This window comes from Hyla sarda, chromosome 8 (assembly GCF_029499605.1).
Source record: "Hyla sarda isolate aHylSar1 chromosome 8, aHylSar1.hap1, whole genome shotgun sequence".
Classification (NCBI taxonomy): domain Eukaryota; kingdom Metazoa; phylum Chordata; class Amphibia; order Anura; family Hylidae; genus Hyla; species Hyla sarda.
Genome location: NC_079196.1, coordinates 97619324 through 97639172, shown reverse-complemented (window position 1 = coordinate 97639172; position 19849 = coordinate 97619324). Strand labels below are relative to the sequence as shown.

The following is a 19849-nucleotide window of genomic DNA, read 5'->3' as shown; positions in this document are numbered from 1 at the left end:
CCAAGTGATGTGTGAGCTAACACATAGGCCCAACAGATTCCAAGAAGGCCAGAATCACCAGCGGCACCACCATCGATTGTCAGGTCACCCGGATTCAGCAAATACCAGAGTCCAAAATGATGCAGGTTTATACTGTTAATTTTCAGTTTATCGTTACAGTTGGTGTTATTCCATGTCGGAAGGGACGCAGCTACAGCCAGTGGGGTAACTAGAGACAGGCAGGCAGCTATGTGCAACAAAGGTAGGCGTGTTGTTTTCATATGCAGATCTGAAATATTGTCTTATATGCAAGAGGAGGAGTGATGGGGGTTCAGGCAAAAGCCAGGCTATGGATTGCATTGCTAAATGCTCCATCAGAGTGCAATGGTCGCCTGTCCTTTTTTTAAGTGATGATGTGGGTTTAGCCTGTGCTGTATGTATGTATGGGTGGCTGACTGCCACCCACCCAGAAAGTGTATGGGAGGCTGGTTGGCTGCCAGCCTTCCTTCCATTCCTATGAGTAATGTGAGTGCTCATGAAGGGGACATGGTTGGGTCCACCCCTTTCCCGGTTATCCCCTCTAGGCCTTTTGGCTTAGATCAAGTGTAAAAAAAGAAAGGATCTTGCGACAGATCGCATCCTGAGGCACGTTTTTTTTTTGTGTGTGAATACTTGCACTTGGGTGACTTGTGAGCACATACTGATACATACGTTCCCTATCTGGGGACCATAAATTAAATGAATTTTTGAGAAAGGGAGCTGATTTGGAAGCTTGCTTCTGTTGCCCTATGCATTGACCCGATGTGGCAGTATCTTCGGGTAGTGAACAGTGCACCACCCCATTCCAGTGTTAAACAAGAAAGATTCTCATTTAATCCTCCGTGGGTGAGAATTTGAGTTTGAGAATTGGAGACCAAAATGATGAGTTGCACTGACTGGTTTATGAACGTCTATTCATTTAGCGTTTTAATGACCATGTTTGCACACTGATTGGTGTAAAAAAATAAAATAAAACTAAATAATAATAATCTAGCACACCTGTGCAGGTTTGACATGACATGACAGGTAGCTGTCTTGTGGGTGGTGCTGAATCCTGTTAAATGACATGAGGGTCTCATGCCTATACACAAGGGTGTGTCATTGCTGTTGCTTGACCATGCATTGGTTTCTGTGGTCAGTGAATGATAAAAACAAAATTTACCATCCATTGATGGATGGGAAATCCGCCATGAGGCATTTGTTTTTAGAAACTGCTGCTCACAACCAATGTTGCAATGGAGTGTCTCCATCTGCTGGTGGTATTGGAAAGGCATTAGTGCTATGACAGGGTCTGAAGAAGAAGAAGAAGAAGACGGAAAAAAATATATATAAAAAGAAAAAGAGAGAGAGAGAGAGAGACTGACTTAGTGAGCGAGTGAGTGAGAGAGTGAGAGTGAGTGAGAGTGAATGAGTGAGTGAGTGATTGAGTGAGTGAGTGAGTGAGTGAGTGAGAACAAATGAGTTAAAGCAAGTGAGTGAGAGAGATCGAATGAATGAAAGTCTGAATGACAGAAAGAAAAAAGGATGAAGAAAGAAGCATGAAGAAAAAAAAATGTATATGGAGTTGCTGACATGAGTGCAATCTACAAAGCCGTTGAGGCTGATCCTCATGGGAGGATTATTGCACCAGGACCCTTAGCACTTTTAAAATGCCATTCAATGCCACGGGCTAGATGTAAACTGCAGATGACCATGTTGTGGTAGTTACCATGGATACCCAAGTGATGTGTGAGCTAACACATAGGCCCAACAGATTCCAAGAAGGCCAGAATCACCAGCGGCACCACCATCGATTGTCAGGTCACCCGGATTCAGCAAATACCAGAGTCCAAAATGATGCAGGTTTATACTGTTAATTTTCAGTTTATCGTTACAGTTGGTGTTATTCCATGTCGGAAGGGACGCAGCTACAGCCAGTGGGGTAACTAGAGACAGGCAGGCAGCTATGTGCAACAAAGGTAGGCGTGTTGTTTTCATATGCAGATCTGAAATATTGTCTTATATGCAAGAGGAGGAGTGATGGGGGTTCAGGCAAAAGCCAGGCTATGGATTGCATTGCTAAATGCTCCATCAGAGTGCAATGGTCGCCTGTCCTTTTTTTAAGTGATGATGTGGGTTTAGCCTGTGCTGTATGTATGTATGGGTGGCTGACTGCCACCCACCCAGAAAGTGTATGGGAGGCTGGTTGGCTGCCAGCCTTCCTTCCATTCCTATGAGTAATGTGAGTGCTCATGAAGGGGACATGGTTGGGTCCACCCCTTTCCCGGTTATCCCCTCTAGGCCTTTTGGCTTAGATCAAGTGTAAAAAAAGAAAGGATCTTGCGACAGATCGCATCCTGAGGCACGTTTTTTTTTTGTGTGAATACTTGCACTTGGGTGACTTGTGAGCACATACTGATACATACGTTCCCTATCTGGGGACCATAAATTAAATGGATTTTTGAGAAAGGGAGCTGATTTGGAAGCTTGCTTCTGTCACCCTATGCATTGACCCGATGTGGCAGTATCTTCGGGTAGTGAACAGTGCACCACCCCATTCCAGTGTTAAACAAGAAAGATTCTCATTTAATCCTCCGTGGGTGAGAATTTGAGTTTGAGAATTGGAGACCAAAATGATGAGTTGCACTGACTGGTTTATGAACGTCTATTCATTTAGCGTTTTAATGACCATGTTTGCACACTGATTGGTGTAAAAAAATAAAATAAAACTAATATAATAATAATCTAGCACACCTGTGCAGGTTTGACATGACATGACAGGTAGCTATCTTGTGGGTGGTGCTGAATCCTGTTAAATGACATGAGGGTCTCATGCCTATACACAAGGGTGTGTCATTGCTGTTGCTTGACCATGCATTGGTTTTCTGTGGTCAGGTGAATGATAAAAACAAAATTTACCATCCATTGATGGATGGGAAATCCGCCATGAGGCATTTGTTTTTTAGAAACTGCTGCTCACAACCAATGTTGCAATGGAGTGTCTCCATCTGCTGGTGGTTATTGAAAGGCATTAGTGCTATGACAGGGTCTGGAGAAGAAGAAGAAGAAGACGGAAAAAAAATATATATAAAAAGAAAAAGAGAGAGAGAGAGAGAGACTGACTTAGTGAGCGAGTGAGTGAGAGAGTTGAGAGTGAGTGAGAGTGAATGAGTGAGTGAGTGATTGAGTGAGTGAGTGAGTGAGAACAAATGAGTTTAAAGCAAGTGAGTGAGAGAGATCGAATGAATGAAAGTCTGAATGACAGAAAGAAAAAAGGATGAAGAAAGAAGCATGAAGAAAAAAAACATGTATATGGAGTTGCTGACATGAGTGCAATCTACACACGCCGTTGAGGCTGATCCTCATGGGAGGATTATTGCACCAGGACCCTTAGCACTTTTAAAATGCCATTCAATGCCACGGGCTAGATGTAAACTGCAGATGACCATGTTGTGGTAGTTACCATGGATACCCAAGTGATGTGTGAGCTAACACATAGGCCCAACAGATTCCAAGAAGGCCAGAATCACCAGCGGCACCACCATCGATTGTCAGGTCACCCGGATTCAGCAAATACCAGAGTCCAAAATGATGCAGGTTTATACTGTTAATTTTCAGTTTATCGTTACAGTTGGTGTTATTCCATGTCGGAAGGGACGCAGCTACAGCCAGTGGGGTAACTAGAGACAGGCAGGCAGCTATGTGCAACAAAGGTAGGCGTGTTGTTTTCATATGCAGATCTGAAATATTGTCTTATATGCAAGAGGAGGAGTGATGGGGGTTCAGGCAAAAGCCAGGCTATGGATTGCATTGCTAAATGCTCCATCAGAGTGCAATGGTCGCCTGTCCTTTTTTTAAGTGATGATGTGGGTTTAGCCTGTGCTGTATGTATGTATGGGTGGCTGACTGCCACCCACCCAGAAAGTGTATGGGAGGCTGGTTGGCTGCCAGCCTTCCTTCCATTCCTATGAGTAATGTGAGTGCTCATGAAGGGGACATGGTTGGGTCCACCCCTTTCCCGGTTATCCCCTCTAGGCCTTTTGGCTTAGATCAAGTGTAAAAAAAGAAAGGATCTTGCGACAGATCGCATCCTGAGGCACGTTTTTTTTTGTGTGAATACTTGCACTTGGGTGACTTGTGAGCACATACTGATACATACGTTCCCTATCTGGGGACCATAAATTAAATGGATTTTTGAGAAAGGGAGCTGATTTGGAAGCTTGCTTCTGTCGCCCTATGCATTGACCCGATGTGGCAGTATCTTCGGGTAGTGAACAGTGCACCACCCCATTCCAGTGTTAAACAAGAAAGATTCTCATTTAATCCTCCGTGGGTGAGAATTTGAGTTTGAGAATTGGAGACCAAAATGATGAGTTGCACTGACTGGTTTATGAACGTCTATTCATTTAGCGTTTTAATGACCATGTTTGCACACTGATTGGTGTAAAAAAATAAAATAAAACTAAATAATAATAATCTAGCACACCTGTGCAGGTTTGACATGACATGACAGGTAGCTGTCTTGTGGGTGGTGCTGAATCCTGTTAAATGACATGAGGGTCTCATGCCTATACACAAGGGTGTGTCATTGCTGTTGCTTGACCATGCATTGGTTTCTGTGGTCAGTGAATGATAAAAACAAAATTTACCATCCATTGATGGATGGGAAATCCGCCATGAGGCATTTGTTTTTAGAAACTGCTGCTCACAACCAATGTTGCAATGGAGTGTCTCCATCTGCTGGTGGTATTGGAAAGGCATTAGTGCTATGACAGGGTCTGAAGAAGAAGAAGAAGAAGACGGAAAAAAATATATATAAAAAGAAAAAGAGAGAGAGAGAGAGAGACTGACTTAGTGAGCGAGTGAGTGAGAGAGTGAGAGTGAGTGAGAGTGAATGAGTGAGTGAGTGATTGAGTGAGTGAGTGAGTGAGTGAGAACAAATGAGTTAAAGCAAGTGAGTGAGAGAGATCGAATGAATGAAAGTCTGAATGACAGAAAGAAAAAAGGATGAAGAAAGAAGCATGAAGAAAAAAAAATGTATATGGAGTTGCTGACATGAGTGCAATCTACAAAGCCGTTGAGGCTGATCCTCATGGGAGGATTATTGCACCAGGACCCTTAGCACTTTTAAAATGCCATTCAATGCCACGGGCTAGATGTAAACTGCAGATGACCATGTTGTGGTAGTTACCATGGATACCCAAGTGATGTGTGAGCTAACACATAGGCCCAACAGATTCCAAGAAGGCCAGAATCACCAGCGGCACCACCATCGATTGTCAGGTCACCCGGATTCAGCAAATACCAGAGTCCAAAATGATGCAGGTTTATACTGTTAATTTTCAGTTTATCGTTACAGTTGGTGTTATTCCATGTCGGAAGGGACGCAGCTACAGCCAGTGGGGTAACTAGAGACAGGCAGGCAGCTATGTGCAACAAAGGTAGGCGTGTTGTTTTCATATGCAGATCTGAAATATTGTCTTATATGCAAGAGGAGGAGTGATGGGGGTTCAGGCAAAAGCCAGGCTATGGATTGCATTGCTAAATGCTCCATCAGAGTGCAATGGTCGCCTGTCCTTTTTTTAAGTGATGATGTGGGTTTAGCCTGTGCTGTATGTATGTATGGGTGGCTGACTGCCACCCACCCAGAAAGTGTATGGGAGGCTGGTTGGCTGCCAGCCTTCCTTCCATTCCTATGAGTAATGTGAGTGCTCATGAAGGGGACATGGTTGGGTCCACCCCTTTCCCGGTTATCCCCTCTAGGCCTTTTGGCTTAGATCAAGTGTAAAAAAAGAAAGGATCTTGCGACAGATCGCATCCTGAGGCACGTTTTTTTTTGTGTGAATACTTGCACTTGGGTGACTTGTGAGCACATACTGATACATACGTTCCCTATCTGGGGACCATAAATTAAATGGATTTTTGAGAAAGGGAGCTGATTTGGAAGCTTGCTTCTGTCGCCCTATGCATTGACCCGATGTGGCAGTATCTTCGGGTAGTGAACAGTGCACCACCGCATTCCAGTGTTAAACAAGAAAGATTCTCATTTAATCCTCCGTGGGTGAGAATTTGAGTTTGAGAATTGGAGACCAAAATGATGAGTTGCACTGACTGGTTTATGAACGTCTATTCATTTAGCGTTTTAATGACCATGTTTGCACACTGATTGGTGTAAAAAAATAAAATAAAACTAAATAATAATAATCTAGCACACCTGTGCAGGTTTGACATGACATGACAGGTAGCTGTCTTGTGGGTGGTGCTGAATCCTGTTAAATGACATGAGGGTCTCATGCCTATACACAAGGGTGTGTCATTGCTGTTGCTTGACCATGCATTGGTTTCTGTGGTCAGTGAATGATAAAAACAAAATTTACCATCCATTGATGGATGGGAAATCCGCCATGAGGCATTTGTTTTTAGAAACTGCTGCTCACAACCAATGTTGCAATGGAGTGTCTCCATCTGCTGGTGGTATTGGAAAGGCATTAGTGCTATGACAGGGTCTGAAGAAGAAGAAGAAGAAGACGGAAAAAAATATATATAAAAAGAAAAAGAGAGAGAGAGAGAGAGACTGACTTAGTGAGCGAGTGAGTGAGAGAGTGAGAGTGAGTGAGAGTGAATGAGTGAGTGAGTGATTGAGTGAGTGAGTGAGTGAGTGAGAACAAATGAGTTAAAGCAAGTGAGTGAGAGAGATCGAATGAATGAAAGTCTGAATGACAGAAAGAAAAAAGGATGAAGAAAGAAGCATGAAGAAAAAAAAATGTATATGGAGTTGCTGACATGAGTGCAATCTACAAAGCCGTTGAGGCTGATCCTCATGGGAGGATTATTGCACCAGGACCCTTAGCACTTTTAAAATGCCATTCAATGCCACGGGCTAGATGTAAACTGCAGATGACCATGTTGTGGTAGTTACCATGGATACCCAAGTGATGTGTGAGCTAACACATAGGCCCAACAGATTCCAAGAAGGCCAGAATCACCAGCGGCACCACCATCGATTGTCAGGTCACCCGGATTCAGCAAATACCAGAGTCCAAAATGATGCAGGTTTATACTGTTAATTTTCAGTTTATCGTTACAGTTGGTGTTATTCCATGTCGGAAGGGACGCAGCTACAGCCAGTGGGGTAACTAGAGACAGGCAGGCAGCTATGTGCAACAAAGGTAGGCGTGTTGTTTTCATATGCAGATCTGAAATATTGTCTTATATGCAAGAGGAGGAGTGATGGGGGTTCAGGCAAAAGCCAGGCTATGGATTGCATTGCTAAATGCTCCATCAGAGTGCAATGGTCGCTTGTCCTTTTTTTAAGTGATGATGTGGGTTTAGCCTGTGCTGTATGTATGTATGGGTGGCTGACTGCCACCCACCCAGAAAGTGTATGGGAGGCTGGTTGGCTGCCAGCCTTCCTTCCATTCCTATGAGTAATGTGAGTGCTCATGAAGGGGACATGGTTGGGTCCACCCCTTTCCCGGTTATTCCCTCTAGGCCTTTTGGCTTAGATCAAGTGTAAAAAAAGAAAGGATCTTGCGACAGATCGCATCCTGAGGCACGTTTTTTTTTTTGTGTGAATACTTGCACTTGGGTGACTTGTGAGCACATACTGATACATACGTTCCCTATCTGGGGACCATAAATTAAATGGATTTTTGAGAAAGGGAGCTGATTTGGAAGCTTGCTTCTGTCGCCCTATGCATTGACCCGATGTGGCAGTATCTTCGGGTAGTGAACAGTGCACCACCCCATTCCAGTGTTAAACAAGAAAGATTCTCATTTAATCCTCCGTGGGTGAGAATTTGAGTTTGAGAATTGGAGACCAAAATGATGAGTTGCACTGACTGGTTTATGAACGTCTATTCATTTAGCGTTTTAATGACCATGTTTGCACACTGATTGGTGTAAAAAAATAAAATAAAACTAAATAATAATAATCTAGCACACCTGTGCAGGTTTGACATGACATGACAGGTAGCTGTCTTGTGGGTGGTGCTGAATCCTGTTAAATGACATGAGGGTCTCATGCCTATACACAAGGGTGTGTCATTGCTGTTGCTTGACCATGCATTGGTTTCTGTGGTCAGTGAATGATAAAAACAAAATTTACCATCCATTGATGGATGGGAAATCCGCCATGAGGCATTTGTTTTTAGAAACTGCTGCTCACAACCAATGTTGCAATGGAGTGTCTCCATCTGCTGGTGGTATTGGAAAGGCATTAGTGCTATGACAGGGTCTGAAGAAGAAGAAGAAGAAGACGGAAAAAAATATATATAAAAAGAAAAAGAGAGAGAGAGAGAGAGACTGACTTAGTGAGCGAGTGAGTGAGAGAGTGAGAGTGAGTGAGAGTGAATGAGTGAGTGAGTGATTGAGTGAGTGAGTGAGTGAGTGAGAACAAATGAGTTAAAGCAAGTGAGTGAGAGAGATCGAATGAATGAAAGTCTGAATGACAGAAAGAAAAAAGGATGAAGAAAGAAGCATGAAGAAAAAAAAATGTATATGGAGTTGCTGACATGAGTGCAATCTACAAAGCCGTTGAGGCTGATCCTCATGGGAGGATTATTGCACCAGGACCCTTAGCACTTTTAAAATGCCATTCAATGCCACGGGCTAGATGTAAACTGCAGATGACCATGTTGTGGTAGTTACCATGGATACCCAAGTGATGTGTGAGCTAACACATAGGCCCAACAGATTCCAAGAAGGCCAGAATCACCAGCGGCACCACCATCGATTGTCAGGTCACCCGGATTCAGCAAATACCAGAGTCCAAAATGATGCAGGTTTATACTGTTAATTTTCAGTTTATCGTTACAGTTGGTGTTATTCCATGTCGGAAGGGACGCAGCTACAGCCAGTGGGGTAACTAGAGACAGGCAGGCAGCTATGTGCAACAAAGGTAGGCGTGTTGTTTTCATATGCAGATCTGAAATATTGTCTTATATGCAAGAGGAGGAGTGATGGGGGTTCAGGCAAAAGCCAGGCTATGGATTGCATTGCTAAATGCTCCATCAGAGTGCAATGGTCGCCTGTCCTTTTTTTAAGTGATGATGTGGGTTTAGCCTGTGCTGTATGTATGTATGGGTGGCTGACTGCCACCCACCCAGAAAGTGTATGGGAGGCTGGTTGGCTGCCAGCCTTCCTTCCATTCCTATGAGTAATGTGAGTGCTCATTAGTGTTGAGCGGCATAGGCCATATTCGAATTCGCGAATATTCGCGAATATATGGACGAATATTCGTCATATATTCGCGAATATTCGCATATTCGTCATATCCTCGTTTTATTTTCGCGTATGCGAAAATACGCGCATGCGAAAATTAGCATATGTGGAAATTCGCATATGCGAAAATTAGTATATGCTAATTTTCGCATATGCGAATTTTCGCACGCCAGTCTCACACAGTAGTATTACAGCCTTCTTTACACCACACAAGCTGGGAGCAGAGAGGGATGATCACTGTGATGTGTACTGTGAAGAAAAAAAAAAAAAAAAACGAATATTCATAATTACGAATATATAGCGCTATATTCGTGAAATTCGCGAATTCGCGAATATGCGATATTCGCGAATAATATTCGAATTGCGAATATTCGCAAGCAACACTAGTGCTCATGAAGGGGACATGGTTGGGTCCACCCCTTTCCCGGTTATCCCCTCTAGGCCTTTTGGCTTAGATCAAGTGTAAAAAAAGAAAGGATCTTGCGACAGATCGCATCCTGAGGCACGTTTTTTTTTGTGTGAATACTTGCACTTGGGTGACTTGTGAGCACATACTGATACATACGTTCCCTATCTGGGGACCATAAATTAAATGGATTTTTGAGAAAGGGAGCTGATTTGGAAGCTTGCTTCTGTCGCCCTATGCATTGACCCGATGTGGCAGTATCTTCGGGTAGTGAACAGTGCACCACCCCATTCCAGTGTTAAACAAGAAAGATTCTCATTTAATCCTCCGTGGGTGAGAATTTGAGTTTGAGAATTGGAGACCAAAATGATGAGTTGCACTGACTGGTTTATGAACGTCTATTCATTTAGCGTTTTAATGACCATGTTTGCACACTGATTGGTGTAAAAAAATAAAATAAAACTAAATATTAATAATCTAGCACACCTGTGCAGGTTTGACATGACATGACAGGTAGCTGTCTTGTGGGTGGTGCTGAATCCTGTTAAATGACATGAGGGTCTCATGCCTATACACAAGGGTGTGTCATTGCTGTTGCTTGACCATGCATTGGTTTCTGTGGTCAGTGAATGATAAAAACAAAATTTACCATCCATTGATGGATGGGAAATCCGCCATGAGGCATTTGTTTTTAGAAACTGCTGCTCACAACCAATGTTGCAATGGAGTGTCTCCATCTGCTGGTGGTATTGGAAAGGCATTAGTGCTATGACAGGGTCTGAAGAAGAAGAAGAAGACGGAAAAAAATATATATAAAAAGAAAAAGAGAGAGAGAGAGAGAGACTGACTTAGTGAGCGAGTGAGTGAGAGAGTGAGAGTGAGTGAGAGTGAATGAGTGAGTGAGTGATTGAGTGAGTGAGTGAGTGAGAACAAATGAGTTAAAGCAAGTGAGTGAGAGAGATCGAATGAATGAAAGTCTGAATGACAGAAAGAAAAAAGGATGAAGAAAGAAGCATGAAGAAAAAAAAATGTATATGGAGTTGCTGACATGAGTGCAATCTACAAAGCCGTTGAGGCTGATCCTCATGGGAGGATTATTGCACCAGGACCCTTAGCACTTTTAAAATGCCATTCAATGCCACGGGCTAGATGTAAACTGCAGATGACCATGTTGTGGTAGTTACCATGGATACCCAAGTGATGTGTGAGCTAACACATAGGCCCAACAGATTCCAAGAAGGCCAGAATCACCAGCGGCACCACCATCGATTGTCAGGTCACCCGGATTCAGCAAATACCAGAGTCCAAAATGATGCAGGTTTATACTGTTAATTTTCAGTTTATCGTTACAGTTGGTGTTATTCCATGTCGGAAGGGACGCAGCTACAGCCAGTGGGGTAACTAGAGACAGGCAGGCAGCTATGTGCAACAAAGGTAGGCGTGTTGTTTTCATATGCAGATCTGAAATATTGTCTTATATGCAAGAGGAGGAGTGATGGGGGTTCAGGCAAAAGCCAGGCTATGGATTGCATTGCTAAATGCTCCATCAGAGTGCAATGGTCGCCTGTCCTTTTTTTAAGTGATGATGTGGGTTTAGCCTGTGCTGTATGTATGTATGGGTGGCTGACTGCCACCCACCCAGAAAGTGTATGGGAGGCTGGTTGGCTGCCAGCCTTCCTTCCATTCCTATGAGTAATGTGAGTGCTCATGAAGGGGACATGGTTGGGTCCACCCCTTTCCCGGTTATCCCCTCTAGGCCTTTTGGCTTAGATCAAGTGTAAAAAAAGAAAGGATCTTGCGACAGATCGCATCCTGAGGCACGTTTTTTTTTGTGTGAATACTTGCACTTGGGTGACTTGTGAGCACATACTGATACATACGTTCCCTATCTGGGGACCATAAATTAAATGGATTTTTGAGAAAGGGAGCTGATTTGGAAGCTTGCTTCTGTCGCCCTATGCATTGACCCGATGTGGCAGTATCTTCGGGTAGTGAACAGTGCACCACCGCATTCCAGTGTTAAACAAGAAAGATTCTCATTTAATCCTCCGTGGGTGAGAATTTGAGTTTGAGAATTGGAGACCAAAATGATGAGTTGCACTGACTGGTTTATGAACGTCTATTCATTTAGCGTTTTAATGACCATGTTTGCACACTGATTGGTGTAAAAAAATAAAATAAAACTAAATAATAATAATCTAGCACACCTGTGCAGGTTTGACATGACATGACAGGTAGCTGTCTTGTGGGTGGTGCTGAATCCTGTTAAATGACATGAGGGTCTCATGCCTATACACAAGGGTGTGTCATTGCTGTTGCTTGACCATGCATTGGTTTCTGTGGTCAGTGAATGATAAAAACAAAATTTACCATCCATTGATGGATGGGAAATCCGCCATGAGGCATTTGTTTTTAGAAACTGCTGCTCACAACCAATGTTGCAATGGAGTGTCTCCATCTGCTGGTGGTATTGGAAAGGCATTAGTGCTATGACAGGGTCTGAAGAAGAAGAAGAAGAAGACGGAAAAAAATATATATAAAAAGAAAAAGAGAGAGAGAGAGAGAGACTGACTTAGTGAGCGAGTGAGTGAGAGAGTGAGAGTGAGTGAGAGTGAATGAGTGAGTGAGTGATTGAGTGAGTGAGTGAGTGAGTGAGAACAAATGAGTTAAAGCAAGTGAGTGAGAGAGATCGAATGAATGAAAGTCTGAATGACAGAAAGAAAAAAGGATGAAGAAAGAAGCATGAAGAAAAAAAAATGTATATGGAGTTGCTGACATGAGTGCAATCTACAAAGCCGTTGAGGCTGATCCTCATGGGAGGATTATTGCACCAGGACCCTTAGCACTTTTAAAATGCCATTCAATGCCACGGGCTAGATGTAAACTGCAGATGACCATGTTGTGGTAGTTACCATGGATACCCAAGTGATGTGTGAGCTAACACATAGGCCCAACAGATTCCAAGAAGGCCAGAATCACCAGCGGCACCACCATCGATTGTCAGGTCACCCGGATTCAGCAAATACCAGAGTCCAAAATGATGCAGGTTTATACTGTTAATTTTCAGTTTATCGTTACAGTTGGTGTTATTCCATGTCGGAAGGGACGCAGCTACAGCCAGTGGGGTAACTAGAGACAGGCAGGCAGCTATGTGCAACAAAGGTAGGCGTGTTGTTTTCATATGCAGATCTGAAATATTGTCTTATATGCAAGAGGAGGAGTGATGGGGGTTCAGGCAAAAGCCAGGCTATGGATTGCATTGCTAAATGCTCCATCAGAGTGCAATGGTCGCCTGTCCTTTTTTTAAGTGATGATGTGGGTTTAGCCTGTGCTGTATGTATGTATGGGTGGCTGACTGCCACCCACCCAGAAAGTGTATGGGAGGCTGGTTGGCTGCCAGCCTTCCTTCCATTCCTATGAGTAATGTGAGTGCTCATGAAGGGGACATGGTTGGGTCCACCCCTTTCCCGGTTATCCCCTCTAGGCCTTTTGGCTTAGATCAAGTGTAAAAAAAGAAAGGATCTTGCGACAGATCGCATCCTGAGGCACGTTTTTTTTTGTGTGAATACTTGCACTTGGGTGACTTGTGAGCACATACTGATACATACGTTCCCTATCTGGGGACCATAAATTAAATGGATTTTTGAGAAAGGGAGCTGATTTGGAAGCTTGCTTCTGTCGCCCTATGCATTGACCCGATGTGGCAGTATCTTCGGGTAGTGAACAGTGCACCACCCCATTCCAGTGTTAAACAAGAAAGATTCTCATTTAATCCTCCGTGGGTGAGAATTTGAGTTTGAGAATTGGAGACCAAAATGATGAGTTGCACTGACTGGTTTATGAACGTCTATTCATTTAGCGTTTTAATGACCATGTTTGCACACTGATTGGTGTAAAAAAATAAAATAAAACTAAATAATAATAATCTAGCACACCTGTGCAGGTTTGACATGACATGACAGGTAGCTGTCTTGTGGGTGGTGCTGAATCCTGTTAAATGACATGAGGGTCTCATGCCTATACACAAGGGTGTGTCATTGCTGTTGCTTGACCATGCATTGGTTTCTGTGGTCAGTGAATGATAAAAACAAAATTTACCATCCATTGATGGATGGGAAATCCGCCATGAGGCATTTGTTTTTAGAAACTGCTGCTCACAACCAATGTTGCAATGGAGTGTCTCCATCTGCTGGTGGTATTGGAAAGGCATTAGTGCTATGACAGGGTCTGAAGAAGAAGAAGAAGAAGACGGAAAAAAATATATATAAAAAGAAAAAGAGAGAGAGAGAGAGAGACTGACTTAGTGAGCGAGTGAGTGAGAGAGTGAGAGTGAGTGAGAGTGAATGAGTGAGTGAGTGATTGAGTGAGTGAGTGAGTGAGAACAAATGAGTTAAAGCAAGTGAGTGAGAGAGATCGAATGAATGAAAGTCTGAATGACAGAAAGAAAAAAGGATGAAGAAAGAAGCATGAAGAAAAAAAAATGTATATGGAGTTGCTGACATGAGTGCAATCTACAAAGCCGTTGAGGCTGATCCTCATGGGAGGATTATTGCACCAGGAACCTTAGCACTTTTAAAATGCCATTCAATGCCACGGGCTAGATGTAAACTGCAGATGACCATGTTGTGGTAGTTACCATGGATACCCAAGTGATGTGTGAGCTAACACATAGGCCCAACAGATTCCAAGAAGGCCAGAATCACCAGCGGCACCACCATCGATTGTCAGGTCACCCGGATTCAGCAAATACCAGAGTCCAAAATGATGCAGGTTTATACTGTTAATTTTCAGTTTATCGTTACAGTTGGTGTTATTCCATGTCGGAAGGGACGCAGCTACAGCCAGTGGGGTAACTAGAGACAGGCAGGCAGCTATGTGCAACAAAGGTAGGCGTGTTGTTTTCATATGCAGATCTGAAATATTGTCTTATATGCAAGAGGAGGAGTGATGGGGGTTCAGGCAAAAGCCAGGCTATGGATTGCATTGCTAAATGCTCCATCAGAGTGCAATGGTCGCCTGTCCTTTTTTTAAGTGATGATGTGGGTTTAGCCTGTGCTGTATGTATGTATGGGTGGCTGACTGCCACCCACCCAGAAAGTGTATGGGAGGCTGGTTGGCTGCCAGCCTTCCTTCCATTCCTATGAGTAATGTGAGTGCTCATTAGTGTTGAGCGGCATAGGCCATATTCGAATTCGCGAATATTCGCGAATATATGGACGAATATTCGTCATATATTCGCGAATATTCGCATATTCGTCATATCCTCGTTTTATTTTCGCGTATGCGAAAATACGCGCATGCGAAAATTAGCATATGTGGAAATTCGCATATGCGAAAATTAGTATATGCTAATTTTCGCATATGCGAATTTTCGCACGCCAGTCTCACACAGTAGTATTACAGCCTTCTTTACACCACACAAGCTGGGAGCAGAGAGGGATGATCACTGTGATGTGTACTGTGAAGAAAAAAAAAAAAAAAAACGAATATTCGTAATTACGAATGTATAGCGCTATATTCGTGAAATTCGCGAATTCGCGAATATGCGATATTCGCGAATAATATTCGAATTGCGAATATTCGCAAGCAACACTAGTGCTCATGAAGGGGACATGGTTGGGTCCACCCCTTTCCCGGTTATCCCCTCTAGGCCTTTTGGCTTAGATCAAGTGTAAAAAAAGAAAGGATCTTGCGACAGATCGCATCCTGAGGCACGTTTTTTTTTGTGTGAATACTTGCACTTGGGTGACTTGTGAGCACATACTGATACATACGTTCCCTATCTGGGGACCATAAATTAAATGGATTTTTGAGAAAGGGAGCTGATTTGGAAGCTTGCTTCTGTCGCCCTATGCATTGACCCGATGTGGCAGTATCTTCGGGTAGTGAACAGTGCACCACCCCATTCCAGTGTTAAACAAGAAAGATTCTCATTTAATCCTCCGTGGGTGAGAATTTGAGTTTGAGAATTGGAGACCAAAATGATGAGTTGCACTGACTGGTTTATGAACGTCTATTCATTTAGCGTTTTAATGACCATGTTTGCACACTGATTGGTGTAAAAAAATAAAATAAAACTAAATATTAATAATCTAGCACACCTGTGCAGGTTTGACATGACATGACAGGTAGCTGTCTTGTGGGTGGTGCTGAATCCTGTTAAATGACATGAGGGTCTCATGCCTATACACAAGGGTGTGTCATTGCTGTTGCTTGACCATGCATTGGTTTCTGTGGTCAGTGAATGATAAAAACAAAATTTACCATCCATTGATGGATGGGAAATCCGCCATGAGGCATTTGTTTTTAGAAACTGCTGCTCACAACCAATGTTGCAATGGAGTGTCTCCATCTGCTGGTGGTATTGGAAAGGCATTAGTGCTATGACAGGGTCTGAAGAAGAAGAAGAAGAAGACGGAAAAAAATATATATAAAAAGAAAAAGAGAGAGAGAGAGAGAGACTGACTTAGTGAGCGAGTGAGTGAGAGAGTGAGAGTGAGTGAGAGTGAATGAGTGAGTGAGTGATTGAGTGAGTGAGTGAGTGAGAACAAATGAGTTAAAGCAAGTGAGTGAGAGAGATCGAATGAATGAAAGTCTGAATGACAGAAAGAAAAAAGGATGAAGAAAGAAGCATGAAGAAAAAAAAAATGTATATGGAGTTGCTGACATGAGTGCAATCTACAAAGCCGTTGAGGCTGATCCTCATGGGAGGATTATTGCACCAGGACCCTTAGCACTTTTAAAATGCCATTCAATGCCACGGGCTAGATGTAAACTGCAGATGACCATGTTGTGGTAGTTACCATGGATACCCAAGTGATGTGTGAGCTAACACATAGGCCCAACAGATTCCAAGAAGGCCAGAATCACCAGCGGCACCACCATCGATTGTCAGGTCACCCGGATTCAGCAAATACCAGAGTCCAAAATGATGCAGGTTTATACTGTTAATTTTCAGTTTATCGTTACAGTTGGTGTTATTCCATGTCGGAAGGGACGCAGCTACAGCCAGTGGGGTAACTAGAGACAGGCAGGCAGCTATGTGCAACAAAGGTAGGCGTGTTATTTTCATATGCAGATCTGAAATATTGTCTTATATGCAAGAGGAGGAGTGATGGGGGTTCAGGCAAAAGCCAGGCTATGGATTGCATTGCTAAATGCTCCATCAGAGTGCAATGGTCGCCTGTCCTTTTTTTAAGTGATGATGTGGGTTTAGCCTGTGCTGTATGTATGTATGGGTGGCTGACTGCCACCCACCCAGAAAGTGTATGGGAGGCTGGTTGGCTGCCAGCCTTCCTTCCATTCCTATGAGTAATGTGAGTGCTCATGAAGGGGACATGGTTGGGTCCACCCCTTTCCCGGTTATCCCCTCTAGGCCTTTTGGCTTAGATCAAGTATAAAAAAAGAAAGGATCTTGCGACAGATCGCATCCTGAGGCACGTTTTTTTTTGTGTGAATACTTGCACTTGGGTGACTTGTGAGCACATACTGATACATACGTTCCCTATCTGGGGACCATAAATTAAATGGATTTTTGAGAAAGGGAGCTGATTTGGAAGCTTGCTTCTGTCGCCCTATGCATTGACCCGATGTGGCAGTATCTTCGGGTAGTGAACAGTGCACCACCCCATTCCAGTGTTAAACAAGAAAGATTCTCATTTAATCCTCCGTGGGTGAGAATTTGAGTTTGAGAATTGGAGACCAAAATGATGAGTTGCACTGACTGGTTTATGAACGTCTATTCATTTAGCGTTTTAATGACCATGTTTGCACACTGATTGGTGTAAAAAAATAAAATAAAACTAAATAATAATAATCTAGCACACCTGTGCAGGTTTGACATGACATGACAGGTAGCTGTCTTGTGGGTGGTGCTGAATCCTGTTAAATGACATGAGGGTCTCATGCCTATACACAAGGGTGTGTCATTGCTGTTGCTTGACCATGCATTGGTTTCTGTGGTCAGTGAATGATAAAAACAAAATTTACCATCCATTGATGGATGGGAAATCCGCCATGAGGCATTTGTTTTTAGAAACTGCTGCTCACAACCAATGTTGCAATGGAGTGTCTCCATCTGCTGGTGGTATTGGAAAGGCATTAGTGCTATGACAGGGTCTGAAGAAGAAGAAGAAGAAGAAGACGGAAAAAAATATATATAAAAAGAAAAAGAGAGAGAGAGAGAGAGACTGACTTAGTGAGCGAGTGAGTGAGAGAGTGAGAGTGAGTGAGAGTGAATGAGTGAGTGAGTGATTGAGTGAGTGAGTGAGTGAGTGAGAACAAATGAGTTAAAGCAAGTGAGTGAGAGAGATCGAATGAATGAAAGTCTGAATGACAGAAAGAAAAAAGGATGAAGAAAGAAGCATGAAGAAAAAAAAATGTATATGGAGTTGCTGACATGAGTGCAATCTACAAAGCCGTTGAGGCTGATCCTCATGGGAGGATTATTGCACCAGGACCCTTAGCACTTTTAAAATGCCATTCAATGCCACGGGCTAGATGTAAACTGCAGATGACCATGTTGTGGTAGTTACCATGGATACCCAAGTGATGTGTGAGCTAACACATAGGCCCAACAGATTCCAAGAAGGCCAGAATCACCAGCGGCACCACCATCGATTGTCAGGTCACCCGGATTCAGCAAATACCAGAGTCCAAAATGATGCAGGTTTATACTGTTAATTTTCAGTTTATCGTTACAGTTGGTGTTATTCCATGTCGGAAGGGACGCAGCTACAGCCAGTGGGGTAACTAGAGACAGGCAGGCAGCTATGTGCAACAAAGGTAGGCGTGTTGTTTTCATATGCAGATCTGAAATATTGTCTTATATGCAAGAGGAGGAGTGATGGGGGTTCAGGCAAAAGCCAGGCTATGGATTGCATTGCTAAATGCTCCATCAGAGTGCAATGGTCGCCTGTCCTTTTTTTAAGTGATGATGTGGGTTTAGCCTGTGCTGTATGTATGTATGAGTGGCTGACTGCCACCCACCCAGAAAGTGTATGGGAGGCTGGTTGGCTGCCAGCCTTCCTTCCATTCCTATGAGTAATGTGAGTGCTCATGAAGGGGACATGGTTGGGTCCACCCCTTTCCCGGTTATCCCCTCTAGGCCTTTTGGCTTAGATCAAGTGTAAAAAAAGAAAGGATCTTGCGACAGATCGCATCCTGAGGCACGTTTTTTTTTGTGTGAATACTTGCACTTGGGTGACTTGTGAGCACATACTGATACATACGTTCCCTATCTGGGGACCATAAATTAAATGGATTTTTGAGAAAAGGAGCTGATTTGGAAGCTTGCTTCTGTCGCCCTATGCATTGACCCGATGTGGCAGTATCTTCGGGTAGTGAACAGTGCACCACCCCATTCCAGTGTTAAACAAGAAAGATTCTCATTTAATCCTCCGTGGGTGAGAATTTGAGTTTGAGAATTGGAGACCAAAATGATGAGTTGCACTGACTGGTTTATGAACGTCTATTCATTTAGCGTTTTAATGACCATGTTTGCACACTGATTGGTGTAAAAAAATAAAATAAAACTAAATAATAATAATCTAGCACACCTGTGCAGGTTTGACATGACATGACAGGTAGCTGTCTTGTGGGTGGTGCTGAATCCTGTTAAATGACATGAGGGTCTCATGCCTATACACAAGGGTGTGTCATTGCTGTTGCTTGACCATGCATTGGTTTCTGTGGTCAGTGAATGATAAAAACAAAATTTACCATCCATTGATGGATGGGAAATCCGCCATGAGGCATTTGTTTTTAGAAACTGCTGCTCACAACCAATGTTGCAATGGAGTGTCTCCATCTGCTGGTGGTATTGGAAAGGCATTAGTGCTATGACAGGGTCTGGAGAAGAAGAAGAAGAAGACGGAAAAAAATATATATAAAAAGAAAAAGAGAGAGAGAGAGAGAGACTGACTTAGTGAGCGAGTGAGTGAGAGAGTGAGAGTGAGTGAGAGTGAATGAGTGAGTGAGTGATTGAGTGAGTGAGTGAGTGAGAACAAATGAGTTAAAGCAAGTGAGTGAGAGAGATCGAATGAATGAAAGTCTGAATGACAGAAAGAAAAAAGGATGAAGAAAGAAGCATGAAGAAAAAAAAATGTATATGGAGTTGCTGACATGAGTGCAATCTACAAAGCCGTTGAGGCTGATCCTCATGGGAGGATTATTGCACCAGGACCCTTAGCACTTTTAAAATGCCATTCAATGCCATGGGCTAGA

General features: G+C 43.2%; 11 pseudogenes; all 11 read left to right on the top strand.

Moving 5' to 3' along the window:
• Nucleotides 1-552: 552 nt before the first annotated feature.
• Nucleotides 553-819, top strand: LOC130287727 (U2 spliceosomal RNA; annotated as a pseudogene).
• Nucleotides 820-2287: 1468 nt separating this feature from the next.
• On the top strand, nucleotides 2288-2552 carry LOC130289349 (U2 spliceosomal RNA; annotated as a pseudogene).
• A 1469-nt stretch (nucleotides 2553-4021) lies between these two features.
• Nucleotides 4022-4285, top strand: LOC130285833 (U2 spliceosomal RNA; annotated as a pseudogene).
• Nucleotides 4286-5749: 1464 nt separating this feature from the next.
• LOC130289079 (U2 spliceosomal RNA) lies at nucleotides 5750-6013 on the top strand (annotated as a pseudogene).
• Nucleotides 6014-7477: 1464 nt separating this feature from the next.
• LOC130288740 (U2 spliceosomal RNA) lies at nucleotides 7478-7743 on the top strand (annotated as a pseudogene).
• Nucleotides 7744-9649: 1906 nt separating this feature from the next.
• LOC130285832 (U2 spliceosomal RNA) lies at nucleotides 9650-9913 on the top strand (annotated as a pseudogene).
• Nucleotides 9914-11370: 1457 nt separating this feature from the next.
• Nucleotides 11371-11634, top strand: LOC130289078 (U2 spliceosomal RNA; annotated as a pseudogene).
• Nucleotides 11635-13098: 1464 nt separating this feature from the next.
• Nucleotides 13099-13362, top strand: LOC130285831 (U2 spliceosomal RNA; annotated as a pseudogene).
• A 1902-nt stretch (nucleotides 13363-15264) lies between these two features.
• LOC130285830 (U2 spliceosomal RNA) lies at nucleotides 15265-15528 on the top strand (annotated as a pseudogene).
• A 1461-nt stretch (nucleotides 15529-16989) lies between these two features.
• LOC130289545 (U2 spliceosomal RNA) lies at nucleotides 16990-17253 on the top strand (annotated as a pseudogene).
• Nucleotides 17254-18720: 1467 nt separating this feature from the next.
• On the top strand, nucleotides 18721-18984 carry LOC130288378 (U2 spliceosomal RNA; annotated as a pseudogene).
• Nucleotides 18985-19849: the final 865 nt, after the last annotated feature.